Source organism: Ooceraea biroi, chromosome 11 (genome assembly GCF_003672135.1).
Source record: "Ooceraea biroi isolate clonal line C1 chromosome 11, Obir_v5.4, whole genome shotgun sequence".
Taxonomy (NCBI): Eukaryota; Metazoa; Arthropoda; class Insecta; order Hymenoptera; family Formicidae; genus Ooceraea; species Ooceraea biroi.
The window spans coordinates 451,835-475,865 of NC_039516.1; the positions used below are offsets into that span (position 1 = coordinate 451,835).

At 35.6% G+C, this 24,031-nt stretch overlaps 1 protein-coding gene across 2 annotated transcripts in view; it reads left to right on the top strand.

Moving 5' to 3' along the window:
- Positions 1-950: 950 nt before the first annotated feature.
- The window catches only part of LOC105281497 (probable G-protein coupled receptor Mth-like 3), a 33,301-nt gene continuing 10,220 nt past the window's right edge, over positions 951-24,031 (top strand). For both annotated transcript variants that reach the window (XR_003407234.1, XM_026973649.1), the window contains exon 1: positions 951-1,196. The gene's annotated coding sequence lies outside the window, so the exon portion shown is untranslated. The remainder of the gene's footprint in view (positions 1,197-24,031) is intronic.

The window sequence follows — 24,031 nt, forward strand, 5'->3', positions numbered from 1 at the left end:
TGTGCGAGAGACAAACCCCTTCCCTCCCCGCCGCGTCATGCCTACCCCTCTTAGCATATGCTCCGTCTCTCTAAGTCCGTGATTTGGACGCAAGAAAAATTGGGTTTTAAAGGGTTAATTATAAAAAAACATGAAAATCATAGACATGATATGTCTATGATGAAAACATATATTTTACTTGGCCATTCTGCAATTGTTAAGTAATAAATTAGTAATTTGTATTTATGTCTTCATTATAGCTATGTGTGTACTTGTAATCATCTACCGTATAATCATATAGTAATTAAACAAAGACCAAAAATAAAAAACAATAAATTGCCTATCTCTGTACAGTTGCTTAGATTATTATATTTTCTTATGTATCCTATGTTCGCATCATGACCTTCGATTAAAGATAATTACGTAAACGCGTCTTTTTAATCAATTCCGGTATCTTTCTCTTCTTCAGGCTGAGGAAACATGAAATTGGAGACGGGTACATTACTTGAAGTATTATTGATTCTCTATAAACTGTTAATAATTCCTCTAATGTGTACGATGTGAAATATGGATGACAAGACAAACCGGTTCTTACAGCGACTCGAGTATTTTCTGTTTTCCTGTTGTTCCATCACATGTTTGCTGAAGTAAAAGTTTCACGAAGAGATTTGTTCTAAAATTTTATTCATTTTGATTTATTTTTATCTCTTTTTATGTCTATATCAATATATTTATTCTAAGGTTCGAAAGAAACTCTTTTCATCATAGGTAATTAACATTTAGTGCAAGTTATTAAGATTTCAGTTATTTCAAGAATTTGAGGACTTTGTGCTATTGGTTATTATAAATAATTGGATCTGATTCTGGAATCAAAGCGGCAAGAAATACGGTTTCAACTCGGAACAATAATCGTCCGATACGGACAGGTTGACAACGCGTGTGCGTGAGAGACACAAAATAAAAAAAATTTATTGTTGCCGTTTGTAAGAATTTGTTGGCAAAACCTTTTTTCTGAACCGCCTTGTATACACGCATCCGCAACACATCGTTTTTCATGGCAGATTGCTTTAACCGTTGTTGATGATTAGCAAACCAGTAGTACCGTCTTGCTGTTCGTACGAATGAGTATCTCTCGCGCGCTTCATTCGTTAAAAAGAATTAAATATGTAGTGCCGACTTTATTGACCATTTAGTGAGATAATATTATCCGTGCAATCGTTAGTATTATACGTGTTTTTAAACAAACAAACTAGTAGGAAATATTTGATTGAAAAAATCAAAATATATCCTAAAATAAAAATATATATATTGTATATACACAGAGTGGAGCATATAAAGTGTTACAAGTTTACTCTGCAACATGTTGAAGATAGACTTTGATTTTTTTAATTAAATAGTATACACATACGAGAGCAAATAGTTTTATATTGCAAAAATTTTTATTTTATTTATATTTTTTGAGATTTGAGGCTTACCGACATTTTTTAAAAACTATATATTTATTTTTATATATTTTACTATATATTTTTGTTGCTGCAATATTGAAAGTAATTCAAGGCAAACTCAATGATATATGAGATTTTGGTTTAAAAATGATAAAACACATGATTCCAATTGGGAAGCGAAAACTGATAAGAATCACTAGCAGCACGAAAACCTCAGATTCTTAATATATGACATGATTTTCAAATGACCTTGTAAGAAAAGTCTTCACATTTATGTCTTTTGTAACGATGCTAATAGATTTGAGGAAATGCTTCTTATATTTGTAAAAACAGTTTTCAAAATTTTGAATAGCACTATTAATATTGTTACTTGTTAATATTGTCAGTTTGCTTCAAGAAACGTTTGATTAAGTTGATTGAAAAATCCGTGGATTGTTTTAGCAAAATTTAAACAAAAAACTCCGTATTAAGAATTAATATCTGTGTATATGTTATAAAAATAGAATATTTAAAAGTAATATTTAAAAATAAAATCAACTACGAGAAAAGTATAGAAAAGCTATTTTAAAAATATAAGTAGAAAATTATTTAACGAAAACAACTTGCTGTTACTAGATTTTAATATATGAAACGATAAAGAAATTGATCTTGTAACTTATAAGTGACATCGAATAGAAATGTAAATATAAGTACAACGTAAATTTTATACTTTTATTATTAGCGGTGTGATTTAGTTTTGAGGGTTTGCAAGAGATGGCTCTAATGCCAGTGTTTTTCAAGACAGCTGTTTTTTCTTAAAGTTTTGACATTAATCCATGACATTTAGACTGTGTTCCAAAATTCACTGCCAATACTGAAACTTTATAGTTTATGACACGTACAGTCATAGGCACAGAGGTTGCGACACTTTTTTTTATCTGAGTTTATGAACACGCAATCAAATTCAGGATGCGAATCACTGTGACGCGCTATGTAACTGTGTTACACATGTATACGCAAATTTGACAACTTCATGATCGTTCATCGAGTAGGCGCGCGTCACAGTGATTCGCATCCTGAATTTGATTGCGTGTTCATAAACTCAGTTAAAAAAAAAGTGTCGCAACCTCTGTGCCTATGACTGTACACTATAGCTTTTCAGCGCTGGCAGTGAATTTTGGAACACAGCCTTAGTCATTTACTGACAAAGACGCAATAAAAGTCGTTTATACCATTGTAACAGTGAAGCTTTTAAAAGAGCATTTTCTACATTGCTTTTATTTTTTAATCAGAAAAAAACTGTGGCTGGGGATTTTATTGTAGAATTCTTGTGGAAACTTGTGGTGATGCTCCATAAGTTCACTCCATCAATTAAGACATGTGAGTACTGGCTTAGATGATTCAAAAGTGATGATTTCGATGTGAACGACAAAGAATACTCGGGAACCAAAAACACTTGAAAATGCAGATTTGCAAGCCATTATTGGACGAAAATCCAACACAATCCACTTCAGAATTCGCCAGAGCATTAAATGTTGAGCGTACAACAGTCACTAAACAGTTACGGATATGGGAAAGAAAATCTAGAAAGTAATCTTCAAAACTAAATTACATCTATAACATTTTAGTATGTTATCATATTATCTTGTATGATACATAATGATATATACTATATTACGATTAATTCAGCAGCATTAAGTTTCTTTCCGTCAAAAAATTTTATCAGCTTCTTATAGTTAAAAAATATATCCTTTAGAATCATATTACATTATGTATTGTTTAATGTATTTTTGAATCAATATAACTTATTGAGTGTCATATGCTTTGTAAGAAAAAAACCTATTATATATAAAATTGTAAATTATTTCTTGAATTTTAATATGATGTTTATGTAGATTACTCTTTGATGCTTTGTGATTTTTTTATTACGATAAATATACACAAATATTATTGTGTTGTAAGATATATTCGACTTGTTGTTTAGTTTTTAATAACGAATTTATGTTACAACCGAATATTATGAAATATTCTTTCCTATTCTGTTCTCGTAGTTGACGTTATTTTTAGATATCATAACTTCAGTAACAATTTGTTTTTTATATACACATGTTGAAATAATGTATAATTATATTATATTTTTTATGAAATCAACAAGCGCGCATTTAATACGTACCTTCTCTGTATTTTGAAAGTAGGCTTAATACAATATTTTATGAATAAATTGTAAAGAAATCAAAACATTAAAGGTTTATGATTTTACTACTTGAAAAGGAAAAATATGAATCTATTCTACTGTTGAAAAATAATTTTTCTTATCTTTTATATCTGGTTATCTAAATCATATAAAACTAAAGCAAGAAAAAGGAAATAGCCTTACATTTTATTTTTGATACAAAATTATTCAAACTATTATTATTCTTTTTATCTTGAAAAAATATTTCTAAATGTAGAAATTTTTGAAATTGCCGCTATATTGCTAAATCTTTAATGAAACGTGGTGGATAGAAATATGTAGCACTGTTAACTGACTATATATATTAATCATATTTGCTGAGGATAAATCGTTATACTAGTATAATTATAACTTATTTGCCATAAATAACAATGTAAAATTATGAATATATTTTATTTATAGCTTTGCAATCTTTTTGTATCTTTTTTTCGCGGAGTGAAGAAAGTTGATAAGAAAGAAGGGTTCAAATATTCACTACTGTGACATATGTGTGTACATATACACATCTACATATGCATGTTTATGTATATATCCTCCCATTTATCCACCCGTCTATCCACCCATCTATCCACCCACCTACCAACCACTCATCACTTATATTTACATACACGCGCGCACGCGCGTAGGAGAGGAAGAGAGAGAGAGAGACAGAGAGACAGAGAGACAGAGAGATAAAAATTTTAAATTATTATTTTTAATTATTATTAATTATTTATTATTAATTATATTATTATTCTGTTATTATCAATCATAATAATATATAATGACAGTATTTATAACCGCAGTTTTCCAGGAACATATCGATGATGAGTATGTCTATCCACCCGTCGCGCTTGACGCGAAATGTAATATACTAATTCGTTCTATAATCTATCCTTATTTAAATAATTATCTCTTTTCTGTCTTCTTTCTCTATCATTTATTCCATGCAGATACTTAATAGCGCTGGACACAACCGTATCTCTTGATTTATAATGACAATAATGTGTTATACATGTAGACTATGTATATATGTACATACAATAGTATGCACATTACTGTCTAATAATAAAAAAGGTAGTTACGGTCTAACACATAATAGATAGGCAACAGCAACCCAGACAGCACAAAATGTCCTCAAGATCATCCTGAATATGTCCAGGACGATTCAGGATATTTCAAGGATGTTTTAAAATATGATTCTAAATTTGTTTTATGAAAATTTAGTATGCATTTATAATTATTTTCAATTATGTAGAATATTTAACATAATTAGAAATTTTGAATATTGTAATAAAATATAAATATCCCATAAATATCCACTGGATAACCACAGGATGTTTGTAAAATATATGGCCTGTCTATATTATATCAGATAGCTTATAACGTCCTAAAATTATCCTAAACACATCCAGGATATTCTGAGATTCCCGCCTCTAATTCACCAAGCGACCGATAGATGGCCAGGCCAGGCGTGACGTTCTCGCAAGAAACATTTGCGTTATCACCTTATAAATAACCATCCGGAAAACCGATCCAGTACTCTTTTCTTCTTCTTTTCTTTTGAAATCATTATTGCTTGAAGTGAAATCTCATTCCAAAAGAGTGAGATTCCACTACACGAAATTTAGAGAGTAATTCATAAAATATAAAAATCTATTTTTTTACAAAAATGTGACTTAACTCTGTCTATCTTTGAGGCACTGATATATAGAATTGATAAATACCCATACAGCACAGAAATCAATTAGGACATATATCCTGTGGACGTCCCTGCGACGTACCCTGGAGCTTCTGTGCTGTATGGGTTTCGTCCTTGAAACGTACGAATAATATCCCAAACATATCCTATAGAAATCCTTAGGATATTTCATAGGATTTCCCTTGATATTCCAGAGGATCATATACGGCTATCATTTCCTCTTCCTCGGGACATCCAGAGGAGATCCGAGGATTAAAATGGGATATCCTCAGGATATCACACATGTACGTCCTGGATGTTCTTCGGATGTCCTTAGGACATCCTTGTGCTGTCTGGGAACCAACAAGCAACAACTGCCGTCCTCTCGAGACCAACGATAAGGAAAAACGATTTTTCAACAGAGAATAGATTTATTTTTCAAATGATCACACATCGATAACGACGAATATATACACAAGAGTGAATCTTAATTATACTTGGTGAGAAAGCTTTTTCGAGTTTTTTTCTAGACGTCTTCTAAAATTGTTCTATTACGGGAAATAAAAAGATAAAATGTGAGTTCAATGCGATAACGGAAATACATGCCACAATCCTGTTAAAGGCGAAATAATTTTTTTCTATTTTATATAAAATTGTATACGATCTGTCTAGATTCTGGTGTGACTGGTACTGAAAAAAATACAAGTTTTTAATTCAATTAATTAAACTATTTTTAATTCAAAATACGTTACTTATTCACACAGTCAATATGACGCTGGGAATGATTGAAACATTTTTTCTGGAAAATAAATCTTGAAACTTAAGCTTCATAATAGTTTATTCATAATAGTTACTTCGATTACAATTACTTAAATGACGTAAATTACTTTAATGACTTAAATGCGTGTATAGAACCATTACATAGTTTTGTGTTACTTTCATTAAAATGCCGTAAGATATCAACAATTTAATCTTTAATTTAATATACTGTAATTAATTTAATCGTAATGGTATGGTAAACCAACTTTTTCTAGACGCTATATTAATTACTTTTCTAACCATCCATTAAAACATAAAATTAGTTTATAAAATTGTTGGGCGCAGTGGCGAACAGGAAAAAAAGCAAAAGAGGAATCGTACAAACGCGAACAAGTGATATGCTCAGGCGAACGGTTTATTGTGTAGCAACGGTCGGCCGTAGAACATACAATACGCGCAGCAGCGCAGGGCCGTCGATATATGTTCCGAAATACTCGCGATTTCTAATTAATCGCTAACAAAAATAAGTGTATAAAATTTGTGTAAATAACAAGTGTAGTTGACAGAGCAGTGTTTGTTATCAGACACCCGTTTCCATACTTTTAATATTTTGTCATCTGCAAACATAGAACCTCTAATAATCATGATTTTGATTGGTCTAACATTAGTTTACATCATGAAAATCACCATCGGAAAAGAGAAATTGCTGAGATGTTTTTCATTAAAAGACATTTTAGTTCGATCAATCTACAGAAAGGTATTGAAAACTTACCATATGCTTACGATACAAGTGTGAAAAACACAGCAACATGTCACCTTGATATTAATTGTTTGCTGGACACAGTGGTTGACGGACGTTTTCTTGGAAATATTTTTAATGTTCTTTAATATACGTAAAGTCATTTTCTACCAGTAAGTGTATTGAGAATATTCATAATAACTTTTATTAAAAATATTTTTTCTCTTAAGGCTCCTGGGTTGTCGCCGCGACCATGTTGAATTATAACGTCAGAAGCGAGAAATGAGAATTCTTCACGCTGAGAATTCTTGCGTGCCATTTTCTAATAAAACGTTATTTTGATTAAAAAACATTACAGATCGCTTCAGCATGCTTGTAAAATACTTCGAAAACTAAGCTTTTCTGTTAACAGTCAATCAATAGCCGTAAAATGACGGTGATATGAGACTTGGTCATGTGGAATGACTGCGCATGTGCAAGATATTTTTGTTGGAGCAAACCAAGGTCCATAGATGAAGGGGAGATGGTATAGAGAAGGTCTTCGCACTCACTTCATAACATTGGCCCCAATATGGTGGCCATTATCGTACAGATGTGTTTGCATAAGTGTAGTGGTGCACTTAAATGTATTGGTGCAGTAAGTTAGAGTGAGAAACAATATATATTTGTCTCACTTCATCGCCCCAAAATGGCGCCCATGCGAAGACCTTACCTATCGTCCTCTGTTCATCTACGGACCTTGAACCAAACTAGTGAAATCTGTGACGTGATGTATAGGATTTACTCAAGGATAGGTAAAAGAAAACTTTCTCACTTCGAACTTGACTCTTAACTGTACTGTATTCGAAAACAAAGACCGAGGCAGAATGGGAAGAACCCCGCCGCACGCGCTTTATATAACCTATATGAAACGGACGTGACGAAATACGCGCGCTTTACGAATAATATACAGGGCTTTCGAAAAGTAACGGACCCACCCCCTATCTCAGAATCTATGCATCATAGGGAAAAATGACCCGAACAAAAGTTTTATGGTTCATAAAGTCCTGTTTTTTGTAACCTCAAATTTGACCTTGATCTCGACCTTGAAGGTTATTTGAAGGTCAATTTGCGTTTTTTAAATGGGAATTGCTATTTTTGACCCCGGATTTGGAAAGAGTGGGAAATTTTACGTTCAGATATGTAATCTTGTGATGGTTAAAATGACATCCAAGGCTGATCTTCAAGCCTTTTGACCTTTCTCAAATCACAGTTGTTGGTTTCTCTCACTCTTAGTCTTATTCAGGGACAACGAACGTGGACGTGGTGAGAATCTGCCCCCTTGGGGTGCTTGATTATCGTGAGACCCCTTGCCTCTCACGATTTGAGGTGCTTGATTATCGTGAGTCCCCTTGCCTCTCACGATTTGGGGTGCTTGATTAATGTGAGTCCCCTTGCCTCTCACGATTTGGGGTGCTACTCGCGACTCATTATTTAGATTGATTGAAACATCTTACAACAAATGTTCGAATTGTTGCCCTTGAACTGCTTGGCAATGTGCCAATCTATGATAAAAACTTGAAACCGAATTCCTGTAAGTTTCCTCTGGTATGACGTCTATTTCACGGGTTCTCCTATTCCGCAAATCATCTGAATCTTGAGGCTTCGTAGTGTAGACCTTCCCTTTTAAGTATCCCCAAAAGAAATAATCTAGAGGATTCAGGTCTGGAGATCTAGCTGGCCATTCAATGGCACCCCTACGCCCGATCCATCTGTCAGGAAATGTTTCGTCCAAATATCGACGAACGTTAACTCCATAATGTGGAGGAGCCCCATCCTGTTGAAAGTAAATGTCATCAAAATTACCATCTGCTAAATTCCGTATGGCTGGTATAATTTGTTCTCGAAGCATGTTTTCATACATCTGAGCTGTTAAATTGCCCTCGATGAAAAATGGCCCAACTGGTCTACCGTTGAAAATACCAGCCCACACATTAACTTTTAGGGGATGTTGGGTGTGAGTATCTCTCATCCAATGAGGATTATCATCACTCCAATATCTGCTATTTTGTCTATTTACTTGTCCATTTAACTCAAATGTGGCCTCATCGGAGAAGATAATGTTGTTGAGAAGTAAAGGATCATCGTTAATCATCTGCATCATAATTTCACAAAACTCCACTCGTCTGTCAAAGTCATCTTCAGATAGTTCCTGAACCAAACGGATTTTATATGAATGCCATTTGTTGAGCTTTAGAATTTTATGTACAGATCCAACCCCAATTTCATGCTCTTGTGAAACGCGAGGTATGCAATAATGAGGATCTTCGACGAATGACTGTAAGACACTTAACGTTTTTTCATCATTCGTTGCTGACTTAGGTCTACCAGGTTTTTCACGATCTTTAACACTACCAGTTTCCTCAAAACGTTGAATTGTACGTACAACAGTACTTTTGGAGATGGGATTTTCCTCTACTCTGAAAGTTTCATTAAATAGTCGCAATACCTGCCTATAACCTCTTTGTAGATCACCCCACCCTCGCATTATTAACAGAGATATTCGTTCTCGTTCAGTGAGGTGTGCCATGTTTGAGTTAACTACCTATTTGAACTCAGAAAATGAACTAAATTATGAGTGAACAATGCGAATGACCGCACTCGTCTTTGACTCGTGCGTCCAACTTCCGAGATTTGGGCGATTTCTAATTCCTCCGCACTTGTATCGTAATGTACTATTTACCCATGTTTTACATGATATCTAGAGGGTTCTTTAATGATTGATTGAATTGTCGCAATTATTTAATTAACTATTGAAACTGAGCATAACTCCCCTGTTCACTCATAATTTAGTTCATTTTCTGAGTTCAAATAGGTAGTTAACTCAAACATGGCACACCTCACTGAACGAGAACGAATATCTCTGTTAATAATGCGAGGGTGGGGTGATCTACAAAGAGGTTATAGGCAGGTATTGCGACTATTTAATGAAACTTTCAGAGTAGAGGAAAATCCCATCTCCAAAAGTACTGTTGTACGTACAATTCAACGTTTTGAGGAAACTGGTAGTGTTAAAGATCGTGAAAAACCTGGTAGACCTAAGTCAGCAACGAATGATGAAAAAACGTTAAGTGTCTTACAGTCATTCGTCGAAGATCCTCATTATTGCATACCTCGCGTTTCACAAGAGCATGAAATTGGGGTTGGATCTGTACATAAAATTCTAAAGCTCAACAAATGGCATTCATATAAAATCCGTTTGGTTCAGGAACTATCTGAAGATGACTTTGACAGACGAGTGGAGTTTTGTGAAATTATGATGCAGATGATTAACGATGATCCTTTACTTCTCAACAACATTATCTTCTCCGATGAGGCCACATTTGAGTTAAATGGACAAGTAAATAGACAAAATAGCAGATATTGGAGTGATGATAATCCTCATTGGATGAGAGATACTCACACCCAACATCCCCTAAAAGTTAATGTGTGGGCTGGTATTTTCAACGGTAGACCAGTTGGGCCATTTTTCATCGAGGGCAATTTAACAGCTCAGATGTATGAAAACATGCTTCGAGAACAAATTATACCAGCCATACGGAATTTAGCAGATGGTAATTTTGATGACATTTACTTTCAACAGGATGGGGCTCCTCCACATTATGGAGTTAACGTTCGTCGATATTTGGACGAAACATTTCCTGACAGATGGATCGGGCGTAGGGGTGCCATTGAATGGCCAGCTAGATCTCCAGACCTGAATCCTCTAGATTATTTCTTTTGGGGATACTTAAAAGGGAAGGTCTACACTACGAAGCCTCAAGATTCAGATGATTTGCGGAATAGGAGAACCCGTGAAATAGACGTCATACCAGAGGAAACTTACAGGAATTCGGTTTCAAGTTTTTATCATAGATTGGCACATTGCCAAGCAGTTCAAGGGCAACAATTCGAACATTTGTTGTAAGATGTTTCAATCAATCTAAATAATGAGTCGCGAGTAGCACCCCAAATCGTGAGAGGCAAGGGGACTCACATTAATCAAGCACCCCAAATCGTGAGAGGCAAGGGGACTCACGATAATCAAGCACCTCAAATCGTGAGAGGCAAGGGGTCTCACGATAATCAAGCACCCCAAGGGGGCAGATTCTCACCACGTCCACGTTCGTTGTCCCTGAATAAGACTAAGAGTGAGAGAAACCAACAACTGTGATTTGAGAAAGGTCAAAAGGCTTGAAGATCAGCCTTGGATGTCATTTTAACCATCACAAGATTACATATCTGAACGTAAAATTTCCCACTCTTTCCAAATCCGGGGTCAAAAATAGCAATTCCCATTTAAAAAACGCAAATTGACCTTCAAATAACCTTCAAGGTCGAGATCAAGGTCAAATTTGAGGTTACAAAAAACAGGACTTTATGAACCATAAAACTTTTGTTCGGGTCATTTTTCCCTATGATGCATAGATTCTGAGATAGGGGGTGGGTCCGTTACTTTTCGAAAGCCCTGTATATCCGAAAGTAGAGTATTACCAGAAGCACGATAAATTGCCTCAACACTTCTGCCTTATGAGTGCTTCTTGTAATCCTCAATCATACCTAAATTATTACGCAAATTAATAAATCACATTTTGGGCAACGCCTTCGTGAATATATCAGCCATTTGATTCACTGAAGAAATATATTCTATTTGCAACATTTTGTTCTCTACCGTTTCTCTAACATAATGATACCTAATGTCTATGTTTAGTTCGTTTGTGGAACTCAGGATTCTTAACTAGTTTAATGGCGCCTTGGTTATCCACGAAAAGAGTTGTAGGTGCATGACACGGATATCCTAAATCATTTAGCAATTTTCTAAGCCACACAGATTCTTTTGCAGCCGCCGCTGCCGCAACATATTCTGCTTCCGTTGTACTTAATGTAACTAACTTTTGTTGCTGAGACGTCCAAGTTACAGGTCCATTAGATATATTAAAAAGATACCCTGTCGTGGATCGTCTCGTATCAATATCACTAGCGAAATCTGCATCAGAATATCCCATTAATTGCACACCGATAGTATTGGCAAATAAAATACGCAAAGACGCACTATCCAAACCGGACTATAAATTTCCATATAATCTACGCCTTGTCGCTGCTCAAAACCTCGTACTACTAAACGCGCTTTATATGTTCCGTCATCTTTAATTTTGAATACCCACTTATTACTTAACAGTTTCTTATTTCCTACCTCATCTTTATTGACTAGTTCCCATGTTGAATTCTTCTGCAACGATTCCTTTTCCTTTCGAATGGCATCTTTCCATTTCAGGTTGTCAGGACCTCCAATAGCTTCTTGATACGTCAGTAAGACATATCCGTCACAACGCAATGGCTTCTTTCTCGTTCTTACTGGTCTAGTTGATCGGGTCGCCACTGATCGATCTGCATCTATGGATTCAACTTCTGATTCTGTATTTTCTAGTTGTTCTATTGTTTCTTGAAAGAGTTCACTTTCTTCTGATGAGTCTTCTATCTCTACAGCTTCTTGTCTTTCTTCTTCATTTTCTCTTCCTTCGTCTTCATCATTCGTAGTTTCTTCTGTTTCTTCTTTGTCTTCCTCAGCCGAATCTTCTATATAGTGCTCTCTTTTTTGTGGTAGTTTCTTCCGTTTTTCATTAAATTTTACATCTCTTCTCATCACGATTTTTCTTCTTGAAGCGTCCCATAGTCTATATCCGTTAGGACTGTATCCAACAAAGGTAAATTGTTTGCTGCGCTCGTCCAGTTTCTTCAGGTTTCCCAGTTCTTTAGCAAAGGCTTCACATCCAAATACGCGACAATTCGATAAATCCGGCTTCTCACCGTTCCATAGCTGATAAGGCGTAACTTTTAACGACTCGGTTGGAGTCGTGTTCAGTATGTAAACTGCTGCTCGAATTGCTTCGCCCCACATTTCCTTCTGGAGACCAGAATCGAATATCATGGCTCTCGCTTTATCCAGCAACGTCCTATTCAGCCGTTCTGCTCTTCCATTTTGTTGTGGAGTGTAAGGCACGGTGTAATCTAGTTTAATTCCTTTATGTCTGCAGTATGACTTCATTTTTTCATTTGTATATTCAGTGCCGTTGTCGCATCTCAGTTTGGAGACTTTCATATTCCATTTCGATTCTACCTCTTCTATGTGTTGCTTCACTATGTCAAATACTTCATATTTTCCTTTCATTAAATAAACCGATGTGTGATGTGTATAATTATCTAGGAAAGTTATAAAATATTGGTTGCCATCCCATGTGTCGGGATCAAGTGGCTCACACACATCTATGTGTATTATTTCAAGTGCTCTGGTCGCTCTCGTTCTCTCCTTCGCGAAAGGCTTCCTTGTTTGTTTGGCTCGTGCACATATACTACACAAGGCATCCTCTTCGACCATGTCCTTTTTTGTTAGCTTGATTCCTTGAGACATACTCAATAGTTTTTTCAGTTGGCTGTTTCCTATATGTCCTAATCTTCGGTGCCATTTGTCAAGTAATTTCTCTCTCTGCGCACACAAGGCATGATTCTTTTCTGATGATGAACGTATTTCATACAAACCGCTTGAATTTTTTTCTCCCTCCATGTACGTGATATTTCCTATCTTGACTATTACTTTATTTTCCTTAAATGTTTCTTCTCCACCGGTTGACGTAATTGCGTTAACTGAGAGTAAATTTTTCATCAAATCTGGAACATGTAAAACATTATTCAAAATACATTTATCAAGAACCACCTGTCCAACGCTGTCCGCTCTAATAACTTTTCCTTTCTTGGCTAACGTAATTTCGGAATCAATGTTCTTCTTATTTCTAAGTAGAGTGATATCGTTTACCATATGCGATGTAGAACCCGAATCGATAATCCACGAATTTGAGTTTCTCGAACGTTCTCCCGACAGAAATGAGACTTTCTTGTTGTCATTTCTTCTGTTCTTACTTTGACGAAAATAACAGTCTTTGTCAACATGGTTTGTTTTCTTACATATCGAACAGCTCGAAGCAGTATCTCTACAGTTTCTCGCAATGTGACCTTGCTTCTTACATTTGAAACATCTAGCGTCAACCGTTTGTCTGACTTTACATGACTTGGCTATATGTCCGTTTTGACCACATCTGTAACATTTCTTCTCCCCGGATTGAAAGGCTACTTCTGTTTCTTCCTGCTAACTCGTAACTATTCTACTTTCTTCTGCAATAAGTCGTGCAGTTAAATTTACTAGAGACATATCATCTTTGTTCGTCGATTCCCACGCGCTCAGAAAATGGCCGTAATTGGAAGGTAGGTAGCATGGCTAGTATCTTCGAAATCAACGTCGTATCATCAATGTTTTGCCCCAACGAATTGAGTCTCAACGCGAGATTCTGCAGATTACTTATATTAGTCGACAGATCTACCGTTTTATTGTGTTTATACGAGAAAACTCTCTCAACAATATAGACTTTTGTTGCTCAGAGTCGCGCTCATAGATTGCAGACAATTTCCGAAACATTTCACTTAAGGTCGTGCAATTTATTATATGTATTAGCGCCTTTTTTTCTATGGTAGATACAATCAGTTTCTGTGCTTTCGCGTTTTTTACCTTCCATTTCGCCAATGTATTTTCCTCAGCCGGTGCAGCCTCCTCTCCGGTTACTACGTCATACACCTCTTTAGCTTTGAAGGCTACCGTGACTTGAAATTTCCAGAGCTGGAAGTTGTCTCTGTCCGTTAGCTTCTCTATATGACCATTTTCCAGCAGTTCAGCCATCTTCTCCGTCCTCTAGGACACACGTGGACACTATCACACGCGCCTTAATAATTTTTTCATGACCAGTCTCACTTCGACCGTATGTACTCTCTTCACGGAAGCCCTTTTTTTAACTCGCACTTGCTTTACAGAGCACCTGGGCCCATAACCTGTTCGCTTTTACAAAGTATTGTACATCTGCACGTTAAGACGGTTCGAGAACGAGAGAGCGAGGAGTATCACTACAATTCGCCACGCGATCCTCCCGCTATCGCACATTTCGCTATTCGCGCTATTAATGCCATCTACATTGTTCACTCGTTCTCAGCATGTAACGACTTGAAATTATTCATATTCTAACACACCCCCTCAATGGCAGATTAATTTAAACACAAAAAACTAAACACCTTTATGATTATCCCAATCACTATAATTTAAAACAAACCCAAACGTTTCCTTAATTCTATAAACTGATTTCTTTCCAACGACTTTGTAAATATGTCAGCAATTTGACCCTTTGTATTAATATATTCCACATCTATAATATTTTCTTCAACCTTCTCTCTAATAAAATGGTATTTTATATCCACATGTTTAAGCCTTTTATGGAATTCGGGATTCTTACTGACTCGAATAGCCGACTGATTATCTTCATATATCTTTACACAAACAAACTCTTTCTGTACTCTAAAATCTTTAAACAAAAATCTTAACCAACATGCTTCACTTGCTGCCATACTCATTGCCATATACTCTGCCTCAGTGGAGGACAAAGCTACGGTAGGCTGTTTTTACTGACCCAAGACATTTAGCAGTTTAACACCTTAAATAAATATCCTGCTGTTGATCGACGATCTACACTATCACCCGCCCAGTCTGAGTCAACATACCCAACTATTATCTTTTCATTAATGTCACGCTTAAAAACTAAACGCAAATCTATAGTACCCTTTATATAACGTAAAACTCTTTTTAACGCACGCCATAAATCTTCACTTGCGCATGACTGATATCTACTCAATACACTAATACAATTGCACAAATCCGGTCTAGTACATAACATCACATACATTAAAGATCCAATTAAATGTCTGCATCGATGTTCTAATTCCACGGATTCTGATTTTTCTCTTTTAAAAATTTCATGCTTAAAATTTACCTCCATAGGCGTAAATATGGGATTGCACGTACTCATATTATGTTTCGCAATAATCTTTTCTAAATATTTAGACTGACTCAATACAATTTCACCTTTTTCAATATTTTGCTCAACTACAATACCCAAATAATGCTTTATATTTTCCAAATTTTTCATTTAAAAATACTGATTTAAAACTCTTTTTATCTCTAATATAATTTTATCATTTGTTCCAGCTAACAACAAATCATCCACATACAAAAGTATAAAAGTTTTATCTTTCCCTGTTATCTTAATATATAAGCAATTATCATTTTCCGATCTAATAAACCCTTGCTGTTTCATTACTTCATAAAATTTGTTATTCCAACCTTTTGGAGATTCTTTCAATCCGTAAAGCGTTCTATTAAGTTTACATACTTCATCTTCTGATAAATTAAAATTTTCTGGCAAAGTCATATATACGTTGCTATTAATTTTACCATACAAAAACGCATTACATACATCCATCTGTAAAACCAATATTTTTAAATGATTACATATTGCTAAAAAAACTTTAACTGTAGATAACTTTGTTACTGGACTACAATAATTCAAAAATAATTCATTCTTTTGCTTAAAACCTCTTGCTACTAACCTAGTTTTATACTTTATAATGTCACCTTTTTCATTTCGCTTTTTCTTAAACACCCACTTACTGTCTATAGGTTCACAGTTCTCAGGTCTCTTTATCACTGTCCATGTATCATTTTCTTTCAACGCTTCTATTTCAGATTTCATCGCTTTCTTCCACATCTTCGACTCTTTACTATCCACCGCTTCTCTATATGTTTGTGGCTCCTTTTCTTCAACTACTGTCATAAAACTCATTTCGTAGTCATCGAATATTGAAGGCTTTCTCAACCTGCTTCTGTCTCGTAAATGATAACCTTGAGATGTTTCTTCACACTCTTCACATGATGTATATTCATCATTTGGACTGCACTCATCCACTGGTTCGTGATTTTCCGGTTCAATTTCCATTTCTTCGTCTTCTTGTATCTCAATGCCTTTTGTCATTTCGTCATCTTCGTCTGTATTTTCCTCTTCTTCTCTGATAACTCCATGATTTCTTGCTTGCTTTGGTAATTGACTCTCTTCTTGAATAAACACTACGTCCTTTAAAATCTCGATCTTCTTATTTTGTTGAAAATAAATTCTATATCCTTTCACGTCTTCACTGTAGCCAACAAACGTTCCTTCTCTACTCTTAACATCTAACTTCAATCTTCTTTCCTTTGGTACATGCGCTGCTACCTTTGATCCAAAAACCTTGAAGATATTCATGTCAACTTCCTTAGAATGCCATATTTCAAACGGTGACTTTGTACTTCCTGGATCTGGGCCTGTTCTATTTAAAATGAACACCGCCGTATTAACTGCCTCGACCCAAAAGGATTTCGATAAATTTGCGCTGTGAAGCATTGTTCTAGCTGCCTCCACGATGGTTCTCATTTCACGTTCAGCACGTCCATTTTGCTGAGGAGTATATACCACAGATCGCTGATGAATCACACCATTTTCTACTAATAAACTCTTGACACTGGAATTCATAAACGCCAATCCGTTATCCGTCCGTAAAATCTTTACTCTATTTCCTGTTACATTTTCAGTCATCTTTAAAAACGTCGCCATCTTTTGTTTAACTTCTGACTTGTGCTGGATAAAATACACATGCCGGTATCTTGAATGATCGTCCTTGAACAATAAAAAATACCTTGAGCCTCCTAAGGACATCGTCTCCATAGGTCCGCACAAATCGCTGTGGATTAACTCGCACGTCCTAGATGCTCTAGACTGACTTGTTTGATATGAGCTCCTGTGCTGCTTTCCTGCCAAACAATCTTTACACGTAGATTTACAATCTTCTTCCTTAAACTTCACATTGTTGCGTGTCAATACTTTCCGAATATGTCCATAATTTTGGTGAGCAAGTTTACGATGCCAATCGGTTATTGTCTCTATTGCCATATGACATGCTGCTTTACTTTGACCATTTCGCGTATCTTCTAATTTACATCCGTTACCGAAATCTGCTTTAAACACCATCTTATATAATTTACCTCGTCTTTCCGCAATAGCACATACCTTTCCGTCCTTGTTAACTAAAGTACACCTCTTGCCGTCCGAATGCATTTTGTAGCCTTTGTCCGTTGCACAGCCAGGAGAAAACAGATTTATCTTCAATTCTGGTACATATAACACACTTGATATTGTTGTTTTGATCCATTCATGTCCATTCTAGGCTTTTAAAATAACTGTGCCGACTCCACGTATTTTCAATAGGCTTCCATCACCTATTTTTACTTTACGTTCATCCATGACATCATTGCAATACTCGAAGAGATCTCGGTCATTACACATATGTTCGCTTGCACCGCTGTCCATGCACCACTCAGATGGGTCTAATGAATTTCCTTCCACGAATACTATCTCAGGACCTTTTTCTTCATCCATGTTTACAGCAAGCATCTCGCCAACGAATGCATTCTCATCCGTCTCATCCGTCTTTGATTTCTTCTTATCACTTTTGGTCTTCTTAAAACGACATTCTGCACTAAAGTGTCCGGGCTTTTTACATGTGTAACACGTCTTCGGTTCCTTTCGTTGCTCATAATCCTTTGCTTTAAAACCATTTTTAGCTATATGTCCCGTCTTGTTACATACGAAACATTTTATACCTCGACCTCCGCTTTGCTTTTTCTTAGTGCTTTCCAGATTGCTTGACAATGCCGTTACAGCTTCACTTGAATTTATTCTTTCCTCTTCTATCAGTAATCTTGAGGTCAATTCTTGAAGCGTTTGAGACTCCGTCGCTGTAGACTCCCACGCTGACACAAAATGCTTGAGTTTTTCTGGGAGCGACATCAAAATTTTAGTGATGAACATACTCTCGGATACATCTTCTCCCATCTGTCTCAGCTGATTCTTTATTTCCTCAAGTCGAGAAATAAAAGCTACAACACGCTCTCCTTTATTTTCAAGAGAGAAAAACCTTTGTTGTAATAAATGGATACTGACCTTAGACCTTTTTTCATATACAGACCCAGCAAACATTTTGGTTGTGGGATGTTGCCAAATGAGAAACAAATGTCAGCGGAACTATAATGCCAAAGTCAAAGCCTACTGTGTCCTCAGTTGGTCTCCAATGTGAACCAAATCTGACGAACATATTTCACAGTCAAATTGACGACAACATTAGAGCAGATCTGACAATAGAACGGTGAAAATGTTGCATATTGACGGAAGTGTGCTAACAGAATTGCAATAAAGTATGTTTACAAAGTATGTTTTCCATTTGCGACCTTCCGGCAAACATAATTTGTTGCCACATTTGTAATTGCAGAAAATGTTTGCTGGGGAGAGTAACTTCTGCCACATTTCGTAAGATGTCTGACATGACAATAAATGTACTAACGGACCTTCTTCCATCCTTGTTACAATTATTTCTTGAGCTTTTGTATCCAGTCTTTCCCATTCATCGTTCGTGCTTTCCGTTCGCTTCTTCTTTCCTATCACAACGTCGTATACGTTCTTCGCTCGTAGCACCACTACAGTCTGGAATTTCCACGTAATCCAGTTTTCTCCAGTGAACTTGATTATCGCTTGTCCTGCGTTCTCCATTTTGCGTAGCCACTCTTGTACAATCAAAAACTAGCCTCAACGCCTGTACGCTTTCTTTTACTTTAGATCCGACGCAACCTCTCGTCGATCTGGGCCCATAACCTGTAGCAATTTAGCGCAGACAGGTTGGTGGTTTGGATTCAACACAACACAATATAATACAGGCGTATTCAATCGTATAAAACAGATATATTTTAATCGGTACAATGTAGTAGCTTTCGACTTCTCTATGTGTCCGTTACAAGTTTTTAAAAATTCGGTTTCTTCCCGACAACCGGAAACATACAAGCTACCAACTTAACAAAACATAAATCACTAATTTTCACTTTCCTAGTGGCGCGCTTTATAATCAACTTAAATCTGTCATTGATTCTCAAAAAATTTAAATTTAACAGTACGTGTACTTCGACTTCTATACAACACTTTACATTCGCGCTCCTGGGCCCATAACCTGTTGGAGCAAACTAGTGAAATCTGTGACGTGATGTATAGGATTTACTCAAGGATAGGTAAAAGAAAACTTTCTCACTTCGAACTTGACTCTTAACTGTACTGTATTCGAAAACAAAGACTGAGGCAGAATGGGAAGAACCCCGCCGCACGCGCTTTATATAAGCTATATGAAACGGACGTGACGAAATACGCGCGCTTTACGAATAATATATATCCGAAAGTAGAGTATTACCAGAAGCATGATAAATTGCCTCAACAATTTTCACAATATATGTCAAGGACATTGAAATCGGTAAGGTCGCCCCTAATCTGAACATTTACCAAAGTTTTTTTATTGACTTATTAACATATTATTACATGACACTTGACAAGGATAAGGAAACATGAAACGTTGTGTAAATACTAATTTGCCAGATTGGTCGATTAAAAGAATTTTCATTATTTAATCGTAATGAATCAAATCCATTTATTAATGAATTACTGAATTAACGCTATTTGTCTTGTTGCGATTTGCACTGGTAAATTGGCAAGATTGATAAAAGTAGAGTTGTGTGTTCTTGAAAGAAACAAGTAAATGTATTTCGTGATCAGTTACATAAGCAATGCAAATAAAATAAACGAAAATGAAGCAAATCAACTATACGCATTTGATGATCACAAGAAAAATTATATATTAATACATGAGAAAGGAACATTCAGTCCGTAGTTTTCTTCATCGAAAAACCAACAAACATACAGCACGCAAAGATTGCATATATATTGCAGGAATCTTCCACCGCAACGTAGCAACATTGCAAATTCACTGCGAAATGTTTCTGCAGCATTGCTATGGGATTGCAGGAATGTGAAAATGTCCGCTTTTCGGAAAATTGCAACGAAACGTCACAATAATATTGCAATGTAATGAATTTGCAATAATTATAATTATTCATTATTATATGCTTTAAATATTTTTATTTATATAACTTCAATATTTTTATTTATTAACATAAATAGACAATTATATGTAATATAACAATAGTAATAAAAAATGAAATAAACATTTTCTCTATTTTTGTTATAAAACAGTAACTGTTCTTTATAAAAAAAAACTTAAAAATCCTCTTCTTGAGATATTATTTTTCCTTTAATTATGTTAAAATATTTTTCCTTCAATTAAATAATTGAATCTTCTTCGTTTTTGTTTGTATGTTGCCTGTAAAAATAAAATAGGAATTAAAATTTATATATTAGCATAAAATTACATAAAAATATACATACTGCAAGTATGTATAGAATTATATGTAAAATGACATACTTTGATCTCTCAATCCTAACCGGAGCTTGAGCAAGCCACTTGGAAATGCATTCAGCAATTTCTGCATCAGTGGCATGATTGTGTATTTCACGAACAGCTTCTATAACAGAAAAAGTTATTAAAAATATTACAACTATTAATATGCAGTTTTCTAATAAATTTCCATAATTTTGAGGTTATAGTGATATAAACCGTGAGATAGGCAAATAGAGTGATTCTCTATTATAATTAATAGATACAAGATTTTAACAGCACACAAGTGCTATAATTAGACATAATATTATAAAAAAGTATTGGGTCGTCCGGAAAGTTCGTGCCGATTTTGAAGGAAAATTCAAAGGCAACATTCTTTTATGTCGATAAATATTTATTGACTTATGTATGCACCGTTTTGTTTCACAACCTTTGTCCATCTTTCACGCAACCGGAAGATTCCATTCTCCCAGAACTTCTTAGGTTTCTCGGCGAAAAACTCCTCCAGGTGGTTTTTTATGTCGATCAAAGAGTTGAAGTTCTTGCCGCTAAGAGAATTTTGCAAAGACCTAAATAAGTGAAAGTCTGAAGGTGCAATGTCTGGTGAATACGGTGGGTGAGGTGGCACATCCCAGCCAAACTCCAACAATTTTTGTCGGGTAGTCAAAGAAACATGAGGTCTGGCATTGTCCTGATGGAACACGACGCCCTTCCTATTAGCTAATTCTGGACGTTTTTCCTGAATCGCTGTCTTTAATTCGTCCAGTCGCGAGCAGTACTTATCTGCATTTATCGTTTGGTTGTGTGGTAGGAGCTCATAATATAGGATTCCTTTCCAATCCCACCAGACACAGAGCATGACTTTTTTTGGACGAAGGCCGGCTTTCGGAGTGGTTAATGCTGGTTCATTTCGCTTACCCCAGGATCTTTTTCGTTCTACATTGTTGTAAATGATCCATTTTTCGTCACCCGTCACTAATTGCTTCAAAAATGGTACGTTTTCGTTGCGCTTGTACAGCGAGTCGCAGATGGAAATGCGATCCATTAAATTTTTTCGGCCAAATTATGCGGAACCCATACACCATAGCGACTTACGTAACCAAGCTTCACTACATGATCGTGGACAGTGGTTTTCGATATTTTCAGTATCTCTGCCAATTCACGTGTCGTGTAGCGCGGGTTATTCTCGATCAGTGTCTTGATTTGGTCATCATCAGTAGTAGAGGTCTGCCCGAGCGTTCTTGGTCCTTAAGGTTAAAATCACCAGCTCTAAACTTAGCGAACCACTTACGTACGGTTCTTTCAGCTAAAGCGCCTTCTCCGTAAACAGAACATATCGAATTTGTTGCTTGTGAGGCATTTTTGCCTTTCCGGTAATAGAAAAGCATCAAGTGTCTAAAATGTTCTTTGTTTTCTTCCATCTTCAAAAGAGTACAAAACTGACACGAATCAATTTATCTGAAACAACTTTTTTCCTAAAGATGCGTTGAAATGTCACCTTTAAGCTTATGTATATAAATCGTATGTTTTCAATAACATTGATATATTCAGACATGTTCCAACGCCATCTATTAAAAATCGGCACGAACTTTCCGGACGACCCAATACTTACCTTTTTCTTTTACGTAACTACTTTCTTTTAGAATGATGCTCGCGTCGTACAACCACTATGTTCTTTAGATAGTCGAAAGAGACAAACACCGCATGCGCATATTACCGAGCTCAGATTCTGGTCATCACACATTATTGGTCGAATAGATTTGGACGAATCTCGTTAGGATAGGAAGACTCCAATGTTTTAATAAAATGAATTATTAATATTATTAATTAATTACAAATTTTGATTTTGCAATGTTTCCGAAATATTAATATCATGTTGCTACAAGTGTGCTAGTATTTTGCGGATATCTATCTCTGCAATGTCTTTGTACTGTTGCATTGCAATTTGCAACGTTGTAACGTTGCTGCAATGTTGGTGCAAGCTTCTGTGCTGTATGGGAAACTAATCGTGTATGAATCAATAATCAATGTATTCTGAAAGTTCCTTCCTTATTTAACAATCTGAATATCCTTTTACTTATTTTGAAAGTCGCTCAATTAATAGATTCGGTTGCATGGATCCACGCTATTGTTCACTCGCTCGCTCGCTCGCTCGCACGTGCACGTCCGTTTGCTACGCCGCACAGTGGGAAAAAAGGCACACTTTTTGGATAAAACTCGCTGTACGGTGTAATTTTTAACCGATTTTAATGTTTTTTTTAATGTACTCGTTATAAATTGCTCTACAATCGTATCGTGCCCGTTTTTTTAATTAGAGCTTTTTATTCAAAATGGCGCAATCCAAAGTTATCAGAAGTATAGAAACTGTAAGATATTGAATATTTTTGTAACAAATTAAACTACATATGGGTTTAATATTACGATATCGGACGTGTCAGAATTGTTTGTATAGTTTTTATTGTTTTTGTATGTAAATATATATTCCCAGATAGCAAAATCTGAGCAAACAAATTTCGAGCAGTGCTTGACACAAACTTTTGATACCAGAAAGGCAACAAATTTGAAGCAAGATCTGTTTTCTGGAATTATGTTGTCAAATTGCTGCCAGAAGTGTGACAGAGCCTGCTGTCAAGCAACACGAGCAGATTTACAGCAAAAACCGCGCAAAGCCTGCGCTCATACCTGGCAACAGATTGGCGCCAGAAACCGAGCAGGGTCTGCGCGCAAAACTTGAGTAGATTGATAGCAAACACTGAGCAGACGTTGCACCCAATCAGCTGTTTAAATGGCTTTTATATATGATCTATTATTGTATATTGCTATATTAAGAGTTTTCTTTATTCTGAAAAAGGAATGTGGAAAAAAAAATTACATAATTCGATAAAATTTATATTTCATTAATTTAATTTTATTAATTAAATAATATTAATGTTATTTATACAATTTATATAAGATTAAAATCAATCTGCTCTCAATCTGATAATTTTAGA